Raw genomic sequence first — 22704 nt, 5'->3', positions numbered from 1 at the left:
AAAGATGTGCAGGCCAGGTGAATTGGCCATGCTAAATTGCCCGTAGTGTTAGGTAAGGGGTAAATGTGGGGCTATGGGTGGGTTGCGCTTTGGCGGGGCGGTGTGGACTTGTTTCCACACTGTAAGTAATCTAATCTAATATGAAACTGTATATATTTTTATTGAAACATTATAAAGATATACAAGGTGAGGTGGTGAACAGGGTTAACAGGACCAATACTTTAACGATACTGACTGAACATGTTTTTTTTATTATTCGTTCATGAGATGTCAGTGGCTGGGCCAGCATTTGTTGCCTGCCCCTAATTGCACTTATGAAAGTGGTCGTGACCTGTTTTCTGGAACCACTGCTATCCAATTGGCCCTAAATGTTGTTAGGGAGGGAGGTTTAGGAAATTAACACAGTAATATGGAAAAACAATAATCATAGTTCCAACTCATAATGCCATGTAAAAGTAGTGGTGTTCTCATTTGTCTGTGGTCCTTGGCTATTTAGATGGTAGGGGTTTAGAAAGTGCTATCTTAGATCCTTTAGTGAAATTTTGTGGTATATCTTGTAGATTATATACTCCGTTGCTGTGGAGCATCAGTGGTATTTCAGGAGCTATTGTGTGATATTAAATTACACGTGTGTGAAATCTGATGGAATAAGACACGAATGAAATTCTGCTCTGCCATGCTTCCGTATAAGTCGGACAATATCTGGTTATAGTCCAACAGCTTTATTTGAAATCACAAGCTTTTGGAGTGCTGCCTCTCCAGGTGACTTTAAAGGCCTTGATATGTTTCAAATGCCTAACAATATTCCAGAATGGAAAAGGACAGTAAAAGACCTATGATCCACAATGGGAATGCTCTCCTCAGCAGCACTGTCACCAGGTCATTGCACCAGTGGCAATAAAAGCAGCAGCTCAGCCAATCTAGCCATTTGAAGGATCCAAGATGAGAGCCACCTTTCTTCACCTACTGCACTAGATGGGCAGTGGGAGAGTGTCCACATCCACTTCTTTACAGCAACGTCAAAACACTGCCAGCTGAACAGAGGTGTATTCCTGTTGGCTTCCACAGAGAGGCGGTTATACAAAAAGGGGACATATGACCCTGTACCCAAAAGCTCTGCTGTGATCTGATACGCTTACACTTTTAAAGAGGGCATATCTGAAACCATTGTCAATCACTATCACCTTTGCATGATCTGATGTATTCATCCCATCATTTCTTCTTAGTCTACAAGAGGCAAGAATAGAGATTACATCTATTATACGTAACTTCATCTGAACATTATCAGTACATAGCCTTATCTTTAAACAAACAGCTCACGTTATTGTTTCATCAGTGCTTGATTGACACAATTATGTCAAGGAGAAAAAAAGAGTGTGGTACTTTCCTTGGCTGTTATGGCGGGCCTGAATTTCTTTTATACATTTTATCTAGAAGTTGTCTTTAAAAAATTTGAAACTTAGTACAGTGTATTCACTTTTATGATTTCCTATCCATGCAAGTTGCGACTGAATCTATTGTCTGACAAGTAATTGGGCAAATCACAACATATTTGTTTTAGTATAGTCTGCTTTGTTTCCTCTCTCAAACAAACTGCTTGATAATTGTCAGTTCATTCCAAAACATCACATTGTGAGTGTAAATGAGTCAGAATTCTAAATCCTGATTTTCTTCTTTTTTTAAAAAAGCCAATACAAAATGAAAGCTTAAAATAATGTTTTGTGTTGCCACATACCATTTTGCTAATAGCTTCATTGTAAGTTAACAGTTGAATAGGTAACATTCTGAATCATGATCAAAAACAGGAACTGATAAGTTCAAGAAGACCTTTTCTGTGTATTGATGAGATAGCTAGAAGAGGTGGCTACTTTCGCTTGCAATGTTGTAAGATGCTAATTATTATAAGATGTTCAAACACTATGAAACCATCAGATGATAGCAGTGCAGATGTCTTGGCAGAAGGGTATTGCACAAACTGAATCCTAAGTCTAATACCTGTATGTCAAAAGAATAGGACATAAGAACTCCAGTATGAGCCTTTAATGGGGGGGGGGGGTTGGTTTGCTCAGTGGTTAGCACTGCTGCCTCACAGCACCATGGACCCAGGTTTGAGTTCAGCCTTGGCTGACTGTCTGTGTGGAGTTTGCACGTTCTCATGATTTGTGGGTCTCCCCTGGGTTTTCTCCCGCAGTCCAAAGATGTGCACGTTACATGGATCAGCTGCACTAAATTGTCCCATACTACCCAGGGATGTGTTGGCTCGGTAGATTAGTTATGGTAATGCGAGGCTACAGGGACGGGTTTTGGGTGTGTAGTTGGGTGAGATATTCTTAGGAGGATCAATACAGACTCGTAAGGCTGAATGGCCCCTACCTGCACTTCAGGAATTCTATGAACAGATCATCCAGTCCTTCAAGCTTCACCACTATTCAGTAAAGTCATGGCTGATTTGCTCATATTCAATTCCATTGACTTGCCTGCTTGTCATAAACTTTGGCTTCACTACAGTTCAAAAATCTCATTACCGTTGAACATATTTGATGACTCAGCTTCAACTGCTTGTTGGAATAAAATGACCCTCAGAGGGAAGAAATTCCTCCTCATTGTTATCTAATTCCTTCTGAAACTGTATTCTTCTTTCTGAATTCTCACGAGGGGTAAGATACTCTCAGCATTTCTGGATCAAAGCTGGTCAGATTCTTCCATCTTTCAACAATCTCATCCTCTTCTTTTCTAAATTTCAGTGAGCATCAGCCCAATTGCTCAATCTTTCCTTCGACATGCAACCTCTTCATCCCAGGAATCAAGCTAGTGAAGCCTCTCTGAGCTGCCTGTGATGCAAATTAAATAAGGAGATCAAAACTGTACACAGTTGTCACCAACATCCCTTATCTTTGTAAAATTTGTTTTTACTCTTATACTCCATATTTGGAATAATGGCCAATGTTCCATTGGTCTTCATAATTACTTGGTGTACATGAATGCAAGCATTTGAATTTCATAAAAGGGGAGATGCAGATCTCTTTGTACTTGAGCACTGTTAATCTTTTTTCACTTAAACAAAATTTAGCTTTTCAGTTCTTCTGACCAAAATGGACAGTCTCACATTTTCTGCATATGTCTCCTTCTGCCAAAACAAAGTCTGTTCACTTAATATATCTTCAGCACTTTGTGCTAGATTCTTTCTGCCCTTGTTTCAACTTGTTTTCCCATGTATCTTGGTATTGTCAACAAATCTCCCTATAATAGAGTAGATTTCTTCATTCAAAAATATATGTTGTAAACAATTGCCCCAGCATTGATTCCTGTGACACATCAATGTTACCATTCACATTCAAGGAGGGGCCCATTTATTCTATTTTTCATTTAGTAGCCATATTTCTATATTACATTCAATTCAGTGATGCGTTATTTTGCTCAGTAATCTTTTGTGTGGCACCCTTTATTGAGTGCCTTTGACATTGAAACACACTAAATCAGCTGGTTCCCCTTGTACGTCCCTTATAACACCTTCAAAGAACTCTAAAGAACTCTAAATTTGTCAAGTGCAATTTCCATTTCATGCAACCATGTTGACTCTGTCTGATTGTATTGTGATGTTATAATTGTCCTGCTACTGATTCCTTAATAATGGATTCCAGAGTTTCTCCAGTGACAAGTTGCATTTCCTGCTTTGTCTCTCCATCTTTTCTTTAAATGCAGTTGGTGCACCTGCAATTTTCCAATCTAGTAGAATATTTCGAGATTGTAGTGAACCCAAGATCTCTTCAGCCACTTCTTTTGACATGCTAGGGTACAGAAAACTGTCACTGTGTAACTACATCTCTCTTGGCTAGACAAAATGCACAGGCCATAAATTTTGACTATCAAACCATTACACATTTACTGCTGGCCTTTGTCAGGGCCTCAGACAACCCAACAACTTTTTTGTTATTGCTTTTTCCACTTCACTGTTCATCAATAAAGGGCTTCTGGTACGCCATGCTGACTTACTTTCAATTTCTTAGAATCCTATCACTTTAACTGCCACTTGCCAGCCTTTTCTTGTTTTGTCTTTTAGGAATAATTAAATAAGCTTTTCTTTGGAATAAGGAATGCACACTTTTTAAAACTGCTATCGCCTCTTCCCCAGTTCCCCCCACCTGTCAGAAGAAAATCTCTATCATTAACCTTGGTCACTCATGCTTCAAAATGTATTTCATTTCCCAGATATTTCTGTTTTATTATCAAGAAATGACATTTCACGGTGCGTGGCATTGTTTGTGAACAGATTGTTCGCATTTTCAATCAGGCAATGCCAGCTGCTCCATTTGTCAATCAATCTCCGAGCCATGATCTAGCATTACATGATTAATAAAACCATGATTGGCACTGATGCCATTTTATTTGTAAACAAAGAAAAGCTCAAAGAATCATTGATTTGTGCTGAAAAATGCAAATATTATCCAAATGAGTTGTGTTAACAAAGAGATTTTTGGTTGCCAAACAAATTTGAAAGACATTGTTTTAAAATCAGAAAATGTTGTTTGCGCCCCAAGTTGAATTGAATTATAAATGATGCAGTACAGAGGCCACTCAATCCTTCCTGCCTACATTCCCTCTTTGGTAAAGCTGTCTAGTCCATCCCACTCCCACCTCTTGCCCAACTGCTATGTATTCAAGAAATGCTTGTTTAAATTGGCTTTGCAAGGTGACTTTTGTATCTTCTTCCAGCCACATATTCCATGCCATCATAATTTGCAGTTTTTGTATGAACAGAAAAAGCCTGATGTTGCCTCTCATTCTTTTGTCAATGGTGTTAAAATGTATTCTTCAATCATGGACACATACTGGAAATGGTATTGATCCTTATATTCTCTATCAAATTAAATGAACTAAATAAATAAATTTAAGTGGCTGTTAAGTTTCATTTTATATATCTCTGCTATGAAAAGAGCAACATGAGCTTCTTCAAACTCTATTTATTAATGAAAACCATATTTGCTGGTACTAATGCCCATTGCTCTTCTCTATCTTCTCCAAGATCTATATTGATTAATCAAAGTCTCATGTTATCATTGCAAATTTCCTGAAAAATTGATCCTCTCCATGTTTCTCATCAGTTGATGATTGTTTTTGTCTCGTTTTTTATTTCTGCAGTGATAATTAATCTTCTTTGCTCTTTAATACATGACTTCATCTTTCCTGAACACCTTGTATCCAGATTGTTTAGAATCCATTTTTGTTTTTATGATCTAGGTCTCCATTATATAGTTTCATGTTGCTGTTTCTACATCCAGCTTAGTTTAAATCCTCTTCAACAGCAATAGCAAAATGCTAATAAGGGCATGCAGCTGTCTGGCCTGTATACATCCTTAAATCAAAGCCACTCTCTAATTATATATTTGTACTCCCTCCAACTACTGTTTTGATTTCTTAGTTCTTTCTGTTCCTTCTGTCTGTATGGAATTTTCAGTAGGAACTCAATCAAAAAGCACTCGCAATACCAGAAACCCCTGACAATTTAGTACCTGTAGCCTATCTTTAATGGTATATGATCATTGCTTATTCACCCAGACTTGCCTTGAGGATGTGATGTTGGAGTTAATTGACTGGAATGATTTATTATCACTTGTATTTAACAAATAAATACAGTGAAATGTGTAATATGTCACCACACACCAGCGCCATTTTGACCAAGTTACAGAAGGATATTAAGATATAACTAAAAATTGAGTTCTTCCTCCCTTCTTATATTCCTGTTGATATTGGGGGTTGGATTGGGGGCTTTCTACAATGGGGTCCATGCCCACCAATTCCCCTACATCACAGTCCATTCCAGGAGTCCTGCTCTAGGACCACCATTGCTATCATCAGGAGCACCACACGGGGCCTACCACACTGCAGCTAATATAACTGCTGGTCCTGTCAATCCACCAGGAGCACTGATTTGGGCCTACCACAACTGACCACAGATGCCGCCATCCCTGCCGATTATAGAGACTGCCCTGCTATTGCCGCCATCTTGAAAACTATTAGTGCTGTCACCACCTTGTGTCCTGCACTGGGTCCACCAACATTGAAGTCACCACACTCTGGCACTATCTCTGACTGCTGTGTCCACACTTACTTCTGATGCAAGCTCTGTGAGGACTCACTCTCCTCGAGGAGCTGACTTCTGCTGCTGCTGCACATGCTGGAGCCTGCTCTTGCCCTGCCAAAGAGGTTGAAGTGATATAAATTCTTGGTGATGGCTTGATCTTGCTATCAGGACAACACTACTTCTCCTTTCTCATTCTTAATTGGGACAACATCAAGCAGACACCAAAATGATGCACCACTCTTCTTGTAGAAGATCACTTCAGTCTTTAACTCACGTTAGCCTCTTTGAATCGCTGTGGTCCATGTGGTGTAAAACACCCACAGTGTCATTTGAGAGAAGTGCCTCCCATAGCAATTCCTAACATTTTCAAATCTTTTAACACCTAAAACCAACATTTCAAGCTGGGAAAATATTTCAAATAACACTCAACAACTTTACCTGACAACAACTGAGGATTCCTTAAAATTGAATATGGCCACTTCAGGGCATGTACCAAACTGGTTGGTGGACAAGAGCAAAAAATGGTGTTAGTCATACAGTGAAAAGTAAGAACAGAAATTTAAAATGTTCATCTGTAGTGTTTTTGTTGGCCTGAGGCATCCCAAAACTCTTTAATGATACTTTTAAAGGGCAGTCTCTGTTAGCATAGGAAACATGGCAGCAAATATGTGCACAGAATGTTCCCATAAATCCCAATGTGGCAGTGATCTGATGGCCTGATGTTAGTTATGGCGATTCAGAGGAGGAATGTTGCTCAGATCACAAGAGATAACCTCACTGCTCTTGTTCAGAATTGTTTCACAAGGTCTTTTTCTATCCACTGAGACTGCAAGTAGATCTTTGATTTTTTTTAAACATCTCATCTGAAAGACAATACTTTCAACAGTGCTGCTCTGGGTTGTTAGTTCAGATTGATGTTCAATTCTTTGGAGTGAGCCTACTCATTCAGAAGGATGACACATAATTGACAATTAAAGGAGGCATTGTATTGACCTCCTAACAATGTAGCTCAGCACTGATTGGAATCTTTTGTAATTTCTGATCTGTATTTCTCCCACCTTCTTCAATCAGGTGTACTGAACACAATACATAATGTCTCCTGGAAAATCATTTGCAAAAACAAGAATAAATGGGATGGAACAAACCACAAATTTATTCTTGACTATCCCTTCCTCAGATGGGGACATTTGTCCATATTTTTGCAAATGTTGCAAATATTTTCCTGACTTCTCTAGAGAACCTACACCTAATAAGGATGCAATTGAGACAAGTTGTATAGAAAAGGTGTGCTTACTTAGCTTTTTACATTGAGCTTCTATCTTTCCCAACAGGGGACTGGCAACAATGTCTATTTTTAACAGGCTGTACTTAGAATGACAGAGCTATGAGTGGGATGACGGAACCTGGGATGAATGGAGTTAATTCTATTGGTAACTTGCCATTTATAGGCTTGTATTGTTGTAGACCAGGCATTTCATTCTCCTATCCTTTTTTCTACCAAAATTGAGGCAAAATTTCAATGTGGTATGAATTAATTTGAGACATCCAAGTTTGATTCCAAATTGCACTTTGTCATCCCAGGAAATCCAGCCCTACCCATGCTTATTTTAGGACACTACATAGGATTTCACACCAAAATAGCAAGCACTTGTCCCTACAGGTCAATGTTCTGTATGGACCTCCTCCCACTTCACTGCATCTCAATGTTCATTTTGCTTCTCAGACATATCAGTCTCTTTATATGAACCTATGGCATTGAACAGGACTTGGAGTTGAGTCCGAGCATCCTGACAAGAGCTACATTAATAATTTATGGGATGCCACTAGCAAAGCTTTAAAATACAATAATCACACGTATTTGCACAAAGGGTAGAAAAAACTCACTTCCCTTTTGAGAATCAATTTCTGGTATAATTCCATTGGAAGTGAGGTAATGTTGCTACAGTTGGGAAATGACTTGAATTATGCTGGTCTCTTGCCTTGTACAACACCTTAAATCCAGAAGGCCCACTGGGACATATTGCCTGTCAAATAAAGCCATTGATGTCAGACAAAGAGGGACAGGAGATGGTAAATGGTCAGGTGCATCATTGACAAAGTATTTGAAATCAGAATGCTGGTAAAACAAAAATGGTGCCCCACTCAATTGTAATTTAGAATCCTGAGTAAGAAATTTGAAGAAATGTTGATCTCCTTCTTACCAAGTGACTAAACATTAGAGATTTCTTTTGCCATGGTTTGATGTGTTGCTCCTGTCAAAGAAACCAGAGTCAGTACTTTTGGTTTTCATCAGTGTACTGGCATCCATGTCCTGATGCAGTGCACACTATATTGGTTGAATAAAGGAGAAAACTCACTTTCTTCTGATACTGAGAGGTCATCCAAAGTCAGTAGCAGTTGGTGATCTGTTTATTTATACTGAGATGCAGCCTGCCCAGATTTACAGCTCTGAAGTTTTCCTTCAAAAGATTTTTGTAGCTGCAATGATTTTAAACATTTTTCTGAAGGAGGTGGGTGGGAAGAGTTAGAAAATAGCTGGCTGGGAACAGGTGAAAATTGAAATTGTCAGAATATTTGAGAATGATTACCATATACTTCTGGAGTCTGAATGATGTTGGGAAGGTTTCTGACAGTGTGGAACTGTTGACAGTAAAATGGTTAAGCCAATGAGATGATTTTGGAGAAGTGACAGTGCATGACTATTCAAAGCATTTGCTAACGTTCAGGAATTGGAGCATTTCTGCATTTATTCCCTTAGGAAATCAAATAGATGGAGTTGATATCGCATGTGATTTGGAGAAAAGTATTGTTTGTGCAGCTGAGGGACCTTTTCGCATTTAGTTTTTTTTTCCACTTTGATCGTTCACTGTTTCATAAACATTATTCAGTACCACTCATTTTCTTCCATGAGAACCAATATAAAAGCCCCTATTTATATGCTGCCCTTAAGCAATATTATTAACAAACATGGTGTCAGTAGCCATGTGTTAATGATTAGTTTAAATATTCCCTTACAACCAAGTCAATGGTCAATTAAATTATCGGTAACCAAAATATTAATGCTAATTAAAACCTCAAGACTCATGTGAAAGAAGGCATTCTCATAGAAAACTGAAGTACGTAAGTCATCAAGGCTGTATCAAAGTCATCAGGGTAGCCCAGGATGAGGCATGTGTTTGGCATTCATTATTGTTAATATAATAGAAACGCTGTTTGTAAAGAGAGATGAAATATGAAGGAAATCTACCCACCTGGCACTGATCTATCATTAAAGCTCTCCATGGTACAAGTGGGGCTACATTTCCATGGAGATTTATTATGCAGATATCCCAGAGGATTAGTAGCATCAGTAGGGAAGATTAATAAAAAAAAACAGCTTAAGTTCAACTCTTAAGTTCTGAATACCTTGACAATCAGAAACATTAGAAGAATTCTTAGTGTCCCTACCCTTCAACCAGGAAGCTGGGTTAAAGTCCCACCTTTTCCAGAGAAGTGTAACAACATTACTGAGCAGGTTGATTAGGAAAAAAAAAAGAAAAATTCTGGAAAGAAGATAGATTTAGTTTATGCAAGTTGGTGTAAATTTGAACATATTTATGCCTAGCCTTAAACTGTATAAGAAACTCGTCGGCAGTTTTTGAAATTTTATGGTGCCTTGGAAAATGTGTTGTTCCCAGTATTCTTAAAATGCCAGCTTAACTTTTCCTTATGATCTTCACACTAAACTGTCATTATTTTGCCCAAATGCCCTATCTTAAAGCCTGAGATGTGTCTCGACTTTATGCAGCTATTTAACTTCTGCCTGAAATATTACACGTTGTTGATTTGTGTTCCATTTGCATCTGATCACACAGCCTAATTGTTTATTTTCATATATAAAAAGGAATGTAGGTATCGCTAACTGGGTGAGTCTTTATGGGTAATCCCTAGTTGTCTTAGAGAAGGTTGCAGGGAGTTGCCTTCTTGAACCACATGAAAAAAATCACACAACACTGGATTATAGTCCAATAGGTTTATTTGAAACCACAACTTGCTCCTTCTTCAGGTAGCTAGTGAGAGAGGGTACATCAGGGACAGAATTTATAAGTAAGAGATCAAAGGGTTGTCCAACCAATGTGAATGTATTGAACAAACCTAGATGGCTGTTAGGACTTTAATCAGTTAGAATGGAGTGCAGGTTTTGATTGATTAAGAGATAAATCTAAAAATTTCCTTCCAGTCACTGCTCTGAGGAACATAAGGTTTAATCGGTATAAAAGAGGTGTCATCTCAGGTCAGACAATACATTTTAGGTGTGAGACCTTGTCTGTGTCTTAAGCTGGAGTCAGTCAGGTTTTATTTCCAAAGTATAAATTTATAAAATTCCAGGTTGAGACACAGACAAACTGTAAATAAGGCCTTATGTCAAATAAACCTGTTAGACCATAGCCTGGTGTCATGTGATTTTTGACTTTGTCTACCCCCAGTCCAACACTGGCACCTCCCTGTCTTGAACCACTGCAGTCTATGTACATACAGTGAGGAAGGGAGTTCTAGGTATTTGATCTGGTGACAGTGAAGGAGCAATGATTATAGTTCCAAATCAGGATAATGAGTAGTTTGTGGCAAAAATTGCAGATGGTTTCCATGTATTTATTGCCCATGTCCTTCTAGGTGATGGAGACTGTGGATTTTGTTTTGCTGAAGATGATAGGACATAAATGTCTTATTTAATAATGAACAGATCTGCAAGCCTCTTATTCAATCTGTTATCAAAGTTGCTTATTACACCCTGCAGATTGTTGCTGTACTTCCTTCACGTTACCCCAGTGACTACTGAAATTCATGCTTTTCCTGCCTCTATTTGTTTTCTGATCTCATTTTGTACAAACTCCAATTTGTCCAGAACTCTGTAACAAGCATTTTTGCCTCTTATGTAACTTTGCATTTATGTAGCAGTATTTCTACCTTGGTGGTGGTATTTCATAGATAATACTGATTCAAGTGTACACGTTTTTCTGATAATGTGAAGTATGAATTTGGAACAAAAATATACAATATGGGAACTTACCCGCTCCCCCATTCAATAAGATTGTGGCTTGTCTGATTGTGGCCTCCACTCCCTATCCCTGCTTATTTTCGATAACCATTGGCTCCCTTTTGTTGATCAAGAACCCATGTATTTCTATCTTAAAAATATTCAATACCTCACTTCAGTTTGTCTCTGGAGAAGAGAGTTTCAAAGACACTCTGAGTGAACTAACTCCTTATACACTGCAATGCATGTCGCTATGGGCAAGGTTATGGACAAGGCCAGACCCCCTCAAAATATTTTAAGGTGGCCGAGACCCTAACTTTTTCTTAATTTGAAGGCAAATGTGAAGTAGCTGTCCCAGGTGTGATGCAACTGGTCAAACCACTCTGCTTTAAGCAAAACAGAATTTATTTAAAACGACAGTTGAAACATATTCGAAATTCCATTATTTTGTTTAAGTTAATTATTGGAAAACTTAACTAAGGAGCTATTCTAAATCCTGTAACATTCCTTAAACACACCCCTTGGCAAAAGGTCAATTCAAACACAGGCTTTTACAGGGAGGAGAGGTTTCGGAGAGAAAAATCAGTCATGAATCATCTGCTGAAGCTTGGAATCTTTCTCTGGACTGCAGCCAGCTTCTAAGCTACAGCTAAACCAGCAACTTCTCGTTGTTACAACTACAAAAAAATGAGGAAAAAGCCTGAACTGGGAGAACTGGCCGCTCCCCTGCCACTGTTAAAGCAGACATTTGCCTTTATGACCCCTCTTGGGGGCGATAAAAACAAGGACAAAGTAATCTTTTCCAAGTGACGGCATTGTCACGAGGAAACCCCAGGGTTTTAAGACCCCTCCTCAAACTTTTGTATCCCTAGCATCAGCAGCATGGTGGGTCAATGGTTGGCATTGCTGCCTCGCAGCATCAAGGACCCAGGTGCCAGTCTGTCTGAAGTTTGCACATTCTCCCTATGTCTGTGTAGGTTTCCTCCCACAGTCAAAAGATGTGCAGTTTAGGTGGATTGGCCATGCTAAATTGTCCATATTGTTCAGGGCTGTGTAGGTTATGTGTTTTAGTCAGGGGAAATGTAGAGCAATTGGATAGGGAATGGGTCTGGATGGGTTACATTTTGAAGGGTTGGTGTGGCCTTGTTGGCCAAATGGCCTGTTTCCACACTGTCGGGATTCTGTGATTCTATGATTCTCAATATTTATGAACAGTTATTCATTCTTAAATGAAATATTTAAAATGATCCTCTACCTGGTGTCTTCTGGAAATTGAAGTACCATGTATCCACCATTTCCCCTTTATCAACTTTGGCTGATTTTTTGAGGAAGTAAAGAGCAAACTTGATTCCCTTTTGTAAACCTAGGTTGACTACCTGATTTCAACACAATATGATATTTCCATTAATACAGAACAGTAATAATTCAATTTCATTATCACCTAAAATAAGAACTATCCCTCACTCTGCTTTACTTCCAACTTCTCATCAATCCCCTGTATCTGGCATATGAAAAGAAATTTTCTTAATTGCATTTGTTCCCACATTATCATAAAATGTCTGGTAAATATGTGGCAGAAGTATACACTTATGGTTGCAGAAATGATTTTTACTGTCTTTCCAGCAAAACTGCAGAAACAGCTGAAGGGGACTCCTGGACTAATGACATTAAATCCCTTGTCCTTGTTTTTCAACATTCCTGTTCTGCAATTGTTTTGTGCTGAACATCATAGGGGCCAATTGTTTGAATTAGGTCTTCTTCATTTCACGGCTCCTTCTTGAATTCTCTTTCTTTTGGCCTTTCACCATGACAAATCTTCGAGGAGAAAGTGAGGACTGCAGATGCTGGAGATCAGAGCTGAAAATGTGTTGCTGGAAAAGCGCAGCAGGTCCGGCAGCATCCAAGGAGCAGGAGAATCGACGTTTCGGGCATAAGCCCTTCAAGGGCTTATGCCCGAAACGTCGATTCTCCTGCTCCTTGGATGCTGCCTGACCTGCTGCGCTTTTCCAGCAACACATTTTCAGCTTTCACCATGACACTCTTGCACTTCAGGGTTCTTGTTTCTCTTCAATCATTGAAAAAAAGCTATCTCCTCTTCTGTGATTTTGGTCACCACACTAACCACTCCATTCCTGCTTCATGCTCATTATTTCTCTTTTAAAATGTACTACATTATTTCTACTATATTAAAAAAGCTATGTAAACCTAAGTCACTGATGTATTTTTGTTTGAAATAATCTCCATAGGCTTTGGCTATGACCTTCTTAGCAGTTACTATTTTAATAGGTAACTTATTAAGTTTTGATATATTGAGTGTGGTGGTTCTTCCGATTGCAGAAAGTCATTTCTTCAGCCAGTACTACAAGTGTGTGTCTTCCCTAGTAAGGAGTCAAGAAACTGTCAGCAGGCTGCCTAGTAATGTATGTATGGGAGGAAAATGTAATATAATTAAGTCTGTGACTTTGGTTTTTAGACAAGTTTAAGTGTGAAGGTTGCCTTGCACCTCCTGTTAGTCTTTTTTCCAAACACTGTCACCTTCAGTGGTTTGCTTTGGATGAAGAACATGTTTTGTGAAAAATAATGTTTATGTAAGGTTGTGAAAAAACTGACATCAGAAAATTAAAATCTAATTATATCACATTATTTCTAGTATTTGAATACTGGCAGATACCTGAACAAGAATTTTTTCCTTTATTATCAAATCAAAGTAACTTAAATTTCCTTGAGAGGATAATTTTAAGGCAGATGTCATTTTTTTGTACCCTAAGTGCTATCTTTTTGATACATTTGTATTTACATTTAATTTTACCACACAGAAACTGGTTAATTAACTCCATAGGCCGAAGCTAGAGTTCACCTCATGTGAAACTTTATCCTATCTTTTTTTCTGTTGCTATAATTCAAGCTTCCTCAAACCTGGTTGCAACACATTGGCTTGTAGGTTACTTCACAGAATTATTGTAGTGCAGAAGGACGTCATTCAACCAATTGTGTCTGCACTGCTTCTGTGACCTCATGCCAATCATCTGCCTTTTCCCTACAATCCTGCAAACCATTTCTATCCAAATAATCATTCAATGCCCCTTTGAAGTCTCAAATGAACCCGCCTCTGCCACATTTCCAAACAGTGCTTTCCATGTCCTGACCACTCAGTGTGAAAATGTTTTTCTTCACATCATCCTTGTTTTTACCCATCATTCTAAATCTATGCCCTCTCATTCATGTTCCTTTTATGAGCAGAACAGCTCCTCACCACCTTCTCTAACTAGTCTGTTTGTGGTTTTGAAAATCTCTAACAAATCTTCTGAGCCACCTTCTCTTGAAAGAGAACAGGCCCAACTTCTTCAATCTATTTTTATAACTGAAGTTTCTCATTCCTGAAACTATTCTTATAAATTGCTTCTGTAGTCTCTCCAATGCATTCATATATTTCCTACAATGTTTTCGTAAAACTGTACACAATTATTCAGCCAAGATCTAATAAGTATCTTATACAAGATCTACATCGCCTCCCTGCTCTTGTACTCTATTCCTCTAACAATAAAGCTAAAAATACTATGTATTAACTGCTATCGCCACCTGTCCTGCCACCATCAATGATTTGTGTACATATACAGCCAGTTCCCTCTGTTCCAGTGACCATGTTAGGAATTGTACCCCTATTTTATATTGATTTCCCATATTATAGAGTCATAGAGATGTACAGCATGGGAACAGACCCTTTGTTCCAACCCGTCCATGCCAACTAGATATCCCAACCCAATCTAGTCCCAGCTGCCAGCACCCAGGCCATATCGCTCCTAACTCTTCCTATTCATGTACACATCAAAATGCCTCTTAAATCTTGCAATTGTACCAGCCTCCACCACTTCCTCTGGCAGCTCATTCCATACACGTACCACTCTCTGTGTGAAAAAGTTGCCCCATAGGTCTCTTTTACATCTTTCCCTTTTCACCCTGAACCTATTCCCTCTAGTTCTGGACTCCCTGACCACAGGAAAAGACTTTGTCTATTTATCCTATCCATGCCCCTCATAATTATGTAAACCTCGATAAGATCACCCCTCAGCCTCCGACGCTCCAGGGAAAATAACCCCAGTCTGTTAAGCCTCTCCCTCTAGCTAAAATCCTCCAACCTTGGCAACATCCTTGTAAATCTTTTCTGAACCCTTTTAAGTTTCACAACATCTTTCCGATAGGAAGGAGACCAGAATTGCACGCAATATTCCAACAGTGGCCTATCCAATGTCCTGTACAGCCGCAACATGACCTCCCGACTCCTGTACTCAGTACTCTGACCAATAAAGGAAAGCATACCAAATGCCTTCTTCACTATCCTATCTACCTGCAACTCCACTTTCAAGGGGCTATGAACCTGCACTCCAAGGTCTCTGTTCTGCAATAATCCCAAGGACCTTACCATTAAGTGTATAAATCCTGCTAAGATTTGCTTTCCCAAAATGCAGCACCTCTCATTTATCTGAATAAAACTCCACCTGCCACTTCTCAGCCCATTGGCCCATCTGGTCAAGATCCTGTTGTAATCTGAGGTAACCCTCTTCGCAGTCTACTACACCTCCAATTTTGGTGTCATCTGCAAACTTACTAACTGTACCTCCTATGCTGGCATCCAAATCACTTCGATAAATGATGAAAGGTAGTGGACCCAGCACTGATCCTTGTGGCACTCCAGGTCACAGGCCTCCAGTCTGAAAAATGACCCTCCACCCCCACCCTCTGTCTTCTACCTTTTGAGCCAGTTCTGTATCCAAATGGCTATTTCTCCCTGTATTCCATGACCTCTAACCTGGCTAACCAGTCTCTCATGGGGAACCTTGTTGAACGCCTTATTGAAGTCCATGTAGATCACATCTACCACTCTGCCCTCATGAATCCTCTTGTTATTTCCTCAAAAAACTCAACCAAGTTTGTGAGACATGATTTCCCATGCACAAAGCCATGTTGACTATGCTTAATCAGTCCTTGCATTTCCAAATACATGTACATCCTTATGATTCCCTCCAACAACTTACCCACACCGAGGTCAGGCTCACTGGTCTATAGTTCCCTGGCTTGTCCTTACCACCCTTTTAAACAGTGGCACCACGTCAGCCAACAACAAGCCTTCCGGCACCTCACCTGTGACAATCAATGATACAAATATTGCAGCATGAGGCCCAGCAATCACTTCTCTAGTTTCCCACAGAGTTCTAGGATACACCTGATTAGGTCCTGGGGATTTATCAACCTTTATGCATTTCAAAACATCTAGCACTTCCTTCTCTGCAATATAGACATTTTGCAAGATGTCACCATCTATTTCCCTACAGTCTATATCTTCCATATCCTTTTCCATAGTAAATACTGATGCAAAATACTCATTTAGTATCTCCCCCATTTTCTGCAGCTCCACACAAAGGCCACCTTGCTGATCTTTGAGGGGCCCTATTCACTCCCTAATTACCCTTTTGTCCTTAATATATTTGTAAAAACCCTTTGGATTCTCCTTAATTCTATTTGCCAAAGCTAGCTCATGACCCCTTTTTGTCCTCCTGATTTCCCTCTTCAGTATACTCCTATTTCCTTTATACTCTTCTAAGGATTCACTCTATCTATCCTGTCTATGCCTTACGTATGCTTCCTTCTTTTTCTTAACCAAACCCTCAATTTCTTTAGTCATCCAGCATTCCCTATACCTACCAGCCTTTTCTTCCACCCTAACAGCAATATACATTCTCTGGATTCTCGTTTTCTCATTTCTGAAGACTTCCCATTTTCCAGCCGTCCCTTTACCTGTGAACATCTGCCCCTAATCAGCTTTTGAAAGTTCTTGCCTAATACCGTCAGAATTGGCCTTTCTCCAATTTAGAACTTCAACTTTTGGATGTGGTCTATCCTTTTCCATCACTATTTTAAATCTAATGGAACTATGGTCACTGGCCCCCAAGTGCTCCCCCACTGACACCTCAGTCACCTGCCCTGCCTTATTTCCCAAGAATTGGTCAAGTTTTGCACCTTCTTTAGTAGGTACATCCACATACTGAATCAGAAAATTGTCTTGTACACACTTAACAAATTCTTCTCCATCTAAACTCCAAACACTCTGTCAGTCCCAGTCTATGTTTGGAAACTTAAAATCCCGTACCATAACCACCCTATTATTCTTCCTGATAGCTGAGATCTCCTTACAAGTTTGTTTCTCAATTTCCCTCTGACTATTAGACGGTTTATAATACAATCCCAATCAGGTGATCATCCCTTTCTTATTTCTCAGTTTCACCCAAATAACTTTCCTGGGTGTATTTCCGGGATTATCCTTCCTCATCACAGATGTAATGCTATCCCTAATCAAAAATGCCACCCCCCGCCTCTCTTGCCTCCCTTTTTATCCTTCCTGAAGCATTTGTATCCTGGAACATTAAGCTGCTCGTCTTGCCCATCCCTGAGCCATGTTTCTGTAATTGCTATGATATCCCAGTCCCATGTTTCTAACCATACCCTGAGTTCATCTGCCTTCCCTGTTAGGCCTCATGCATCGAAATAAATGCAGTTTAATTTATTAGTCGTACCTTGTCCCTGCCTGCCCTAACTCTTTGACTCGCTTCTGTTCTCAGCTGTAGCAGTCTCAGATTGATCTATTTCCTCACTATCTCCTTGAGACTTTCCCCACTTCCTATAACTGCTATTCATCACACACTGTTGCTGTTGCAAATTCTTCATTTCTTCTAACTGTCTCTCCAACCGATCCAAAACAATGCAACAGCATATAAAACAGTAATTACTGCTCCTGGAATTCGAGGAAATCACCTCCAGCACCTAAAATATCTCAATAAAGGAGCAGCTGTTACAGCCAGAAATATTTCCCATCCTCCATCTTGGATTACCCAGAATGTTCTTCTGATCAAAACGCATAACCTCACATTTTTTTCTGTATTGAACCTCACGTGTCACCTATCTGCTTATTTCATTGATTTGTCAATGCCCTTGTCATGTTGTTTTCCTCACGGTTTACAATTCTTCCATGTTGATGTCATCTGCAAACTTTGAAATAATCCCCTACACACCAAAATCAAGATTATTACTGTATAAAGAAACTCAACTGTTCCAACTGGTGAACTTCACAACAAATCTTACTGCAGCCCAAAGAATATCGAGCTTCCGCAGCTCTCAATTACCTGATTATTTCAACAATCCCTTCTTTAAATACTTGCGCCAATCTAGTCTCTATAACACTAAATTCTAATATCCCAGACATTCACTACTGCAGAGAAAGTAAACAGGAATACCCCTAAGATTTGAAATTGTTGAAAACATAAGTCAGTTTTTATCCATTCATAGGATGTGGGTGTTGGTGGCAGGGTCAGCAGTTTTATTGCCCATTCTCAGTTGCTCTTGAGATAGTGGCAGTGAGCTGTCACCTCAAACAGCTACAGTCTATTTGCTGTAGATGCATTATAGTACCAGAAAAACTGACTTTCTAGCAGCACTAGAGGCCTCACTAAAAAGCAATGAACTGGATGAGGAAACATAATGATCTGAGACGGAAGGTAGCCCTGACTCTAAGCAGAAAAGGAAACTGGAACACACTCTCAAAAAAAAGAAAGGGAAGCACTGTAGAAACTCAAAAGGGACAAGAACATAGTGATCCTACCAGAGGACAAAGGAAGGATGATGGTAGTACTCAACAGAAACCAGTGCATACAGAAAGCAAAGAAACTATGCCATGATACTGCTACTTAGCAACACATGGTGATATACCCGACCCCACAACTCGTTAACTCGATTACTATAATGCTAAAGCAAGTACACAACGCAGGAAACAAGTAAAACTGACCTACAAAAGATGAAACCTGTTGGATCCAACACACCCTGATTCTACAGACTACCTATGGTTCACAAAACAGTAGCACCCCTCAGACCTAGTATATCACTCCCAGGAATGCTTATCTATAAGTTAGCCAAGGAGCTGCAAAACACCTAACCGAATACTCCAACTGCTCTTTTCCATCATGTCGAGAGTTCCTTAACATCAGCAACACCACAAGAAAAGACAATGGAATAATAATTTCATTTGATGTAACAGCACTCTTCACATCTGTAAACATTGACTTAGCCAAGGATACCATTGCCACGTTACTGGATGAAGTAGTTACAGAAGAACAGCACGCTACAGCACTGTTAGGAAGGAAGGGCAGAATTTTCTGAACTGTTGAACAGTGCGTGCAATGCTCAAAAGCTGGAAAAATACAACAAGATTGGGAATAATCTGATTCTCAACATCCAACTGGAAAGCTTTTCCCTTATGTTTCAGGAAGTAAATTTGGAATCTTGCATATAAGTAGTCAGCATTTCCATGTATCTTGATATTATCTAATCAGACTTCATTTATTGCAGCTTGTGACTCTCACATCTATGACTAATACTTCAATTATGTTGTTTGGTTTGAGAAATGGCACTGTCCTAAGTTGCTATGTTAGTGCAGGCTGCCTGGGTCTTGTGTCAAGGCCTCCATAGCCGATCTACAGGAACCCTGCACCAGTACTTCCGGGTCGCTCTCAGCACGGTGGATTGCCAGCTTCCTTTTCTGGGACTTGTCCCATGCAATAATGCCAGGTCCTACAGTGTAACATCAGGCTTGAAGCTTGCATTTAAAAATGATGCCATCAGCATGAATGCTGGAAGGTCATGGCAACAGTGTAGCACTTCCATCCCTTCTACCATGTAATTGCATGAAATGGCATTATAGAATCATCAGAAAATGATGTGAGAAAATTTGCTTCAAGACCTCCATCTCAGAAAGCCTTAGAATGGGAGTTTTCAGCTTCAAGTCTTTGCCCAGTGACACTGGTTTAAAGGAGGGTTAATGAAGGAAGAAATCAATGGATGCCCAGAAGTTCAACCAGTGAATGATAATGACATAGCAAATTGTTTAATAGTTCACTTGCAACATGAGGAGACAACAAACTTTTGATTCATATCACCAAATTGACAAATCTTATTAAAGAGAAATTTGTATTGCCCACTCTATAAAATGTGACAGTAGTATTTATTATAATTTCACAGGTGAGGAAGCTGTGTTTCCATAATGCTAGTTCCATAAGTTAGCCCCACCTGCAAGAACTGCACTCACCAGGAGTAGACCTTGACAAATCAAGAGGAAATCTCAAACACATCCTTCATGTGTTTCTGTGGTACACATCCTTTAAGCATTAGTCTCCACTGACTGTGAAATTACTGAATCACCCAAGGGTTGAGTTTTTGATTCTAATTTATGATTAAACTCTATGATCTATGAGAAATATTTGACATTTTTTGGAATGATCCTTTCGAAATTTGTGTTGGTATGCTGTTTGAGAGATTAAGAAGTAGAGCAAACACATAAATGTAAACGCCCTCACATATATCAAGTGAGATGCAACTTCTCAGTAAAATTAAGCTTAATTTTCAATTCCACAAATAGGCTCTAAACACTCAGGATTTTTGTTATGATTTGGAATAGTTATTATTGGAAAAAAGAAGGATTCTGAGTTGATTACTCTTGATCTGACTGTATCTACTTTTGTTTCGGAATTGAGGAAATGGTAATAGATTCTAAACTGAAGACCTAAATAGCTCAACTGTCCTTTGCTTTGGAAATAATTTTGCTAATGCATTTTGTTGTTAAACTTTCAGCAATGATTTTATTTTTGTCTTCTGACCCTTAAAGTTTAAACAGGGCAGCAACATGTAAAAGGTTCTCCTTCTCTTTATGAAATGGATAAATATTTCTGATATGATTGAAAGTTCAGTAAAGCTCATTGTGTTTTTTTTTCTTGTCTCCTTTTGTAATTTGCTCTACTCTTTTTCTAAAGGTAAACCTTAGTTTTATAAATTTTCAATGTTTGCAAAACTCAGACATCTCCTGTATCTGGTGGATTGTGGCACCTGTAAGTTTTTGTTTAATCAAGAAATTCAAACCTACAATGTAAGGACTGTATCTTTTTTGTATATTTAAAAACAGTGGACTGAAATTTGAAAGAAAAAAAACTATTGTAAAACCAATATTTAAAAGAATGGCTGAAGTTTTGAAAGCAATATCCTGACAGCCCTTGCAGATATCATCTAAATAACTGTTTGAACAAGTAGTCATCGAAGGTGAGTTGCAGATGATTTGGAGCTGAGGATGTAGCTTTGGCAGTAAGAAGTTTATTGGTCTATGAACTAGTGAGTAATTATCAATGATCAAGACATTTTGTCTGCCAATACTTGTGCAGTTGGTTCTCAGAATAACTGAACATCTTGGAGTGTTCCATTTTTCCCTAGCTCGGAGTGATCTCTGTTCTCTGTAATCAAACCTCACTGTCGATGTTGAAGGAAAAGGTTTATTTTTCTATAATAGTTTTTTTTAAACTGTGACTTTTAACCAATAAGTTAGAATCATTTTATAAGTAATGCATCACTTATCTAAAAAGTGGAAGCTCTTGAAGGGCCAGTAAAAGAATATTTAAAATAATCTCAGCCTTGAACCTTAGAATAAAATCTACTGATCTGTCTTTCCAGTTTTTCCCCAATGCCATAATCTATTTTTACTCTGGTTGCCCACATGTGTGGAAGTGCATGTTTGTAAGGAGATTAGAGTTTTAATTAGTGGTATGATTTGCCAACGTTATCACTATTTACCTATAGTCAGATTCTAATTACTTCCAATAAAAAGTGGTTCTCGTTCAGTATCAAAACTTGGTCCATGCTTGGTAATAACCTGGGTCTGAAAGTCAGGAAAATTGGTGAAGTTTGTGTAGTCAATAAAATCCTTTAACATTAATGATAACTTCAGAATAGGGAGGTCTAAATTCCCTCAAAATTATACACATAATCTGAAGCTGAACAGTGTAATATTTTTGTATTCCACAGAGCCTACAACAGATGATATTGTTTAACAGCAAAATCTTGGACACTTTTGGTGAAGTTGTGGATGGCAGTGATGATTATAACAAACAAAGAACAAGTTAATTTCATGAAACCATATGATTCAATAAATTATTCAGTTTTCAAGGGATTTTGTGGATAACTAGGAATGACTTCAACCAATTATTCAAAATCTATGACTGTAGGTAATGGGGCTCAAAAGTGAGCTTCATGGTATTTACTGAATCATAGCCAGGCTGAAATTTCCCATGTGTACTTCCACTTTTCATCTCCCTAAGTTTGAAACTGTTGTGCACAAATTCTCAAGAATTCATATCGAGTAATGCAGAGGTGTTTGCCACTGATGTCATATCTAAAGTCCAGCTGCTCACCATTGCAGATTCTGCAAGCCAAGAAATACCACTCATTCTGTGGTGCTCAACCCTGAAAATGCCTGAGATAAGGTTAGCTGCCCACTTCCAGGACATAGGACTGGATGGTTGAAAGGAATCTTTATCTTGCTGATCATCCACTAGGACAGAAATTGCAGTACTGATGAGTGCTGTACCCAAAACAGAAGTGACATACAGCAACACTGCATGAAGGTTGATGATTTTCTTTGCTCAACAAGCATAAGTGCCACCGTCTTTTCTCCACTCCCTTACCCTCACAGGACAATCATTCCCTTTAACTCTGCTACTACACTCTCATCTCACATAGG

This window comes from Chiloscyllium punctatum, chromosome 9 (genome assembly GCF_047496795.1).
Source record: "Chiloscyllium punctatum isolate Juve2018m chromosome 9, sChiPun1.3, whole genome shotgun sequence".
Classification (NCBI taxonomy): Eukaryota; Metazoa; Chordata; class Chondrichthyes; order Orectolobiformes; family Hemiscylliidae; genus Chiloscyllium; species Chiloscyllium punctatum.
The sequence above is the reverse complement of the archived record's forward strand: the minus strand, read 5'-3'. Positions refer to the sequence as shown.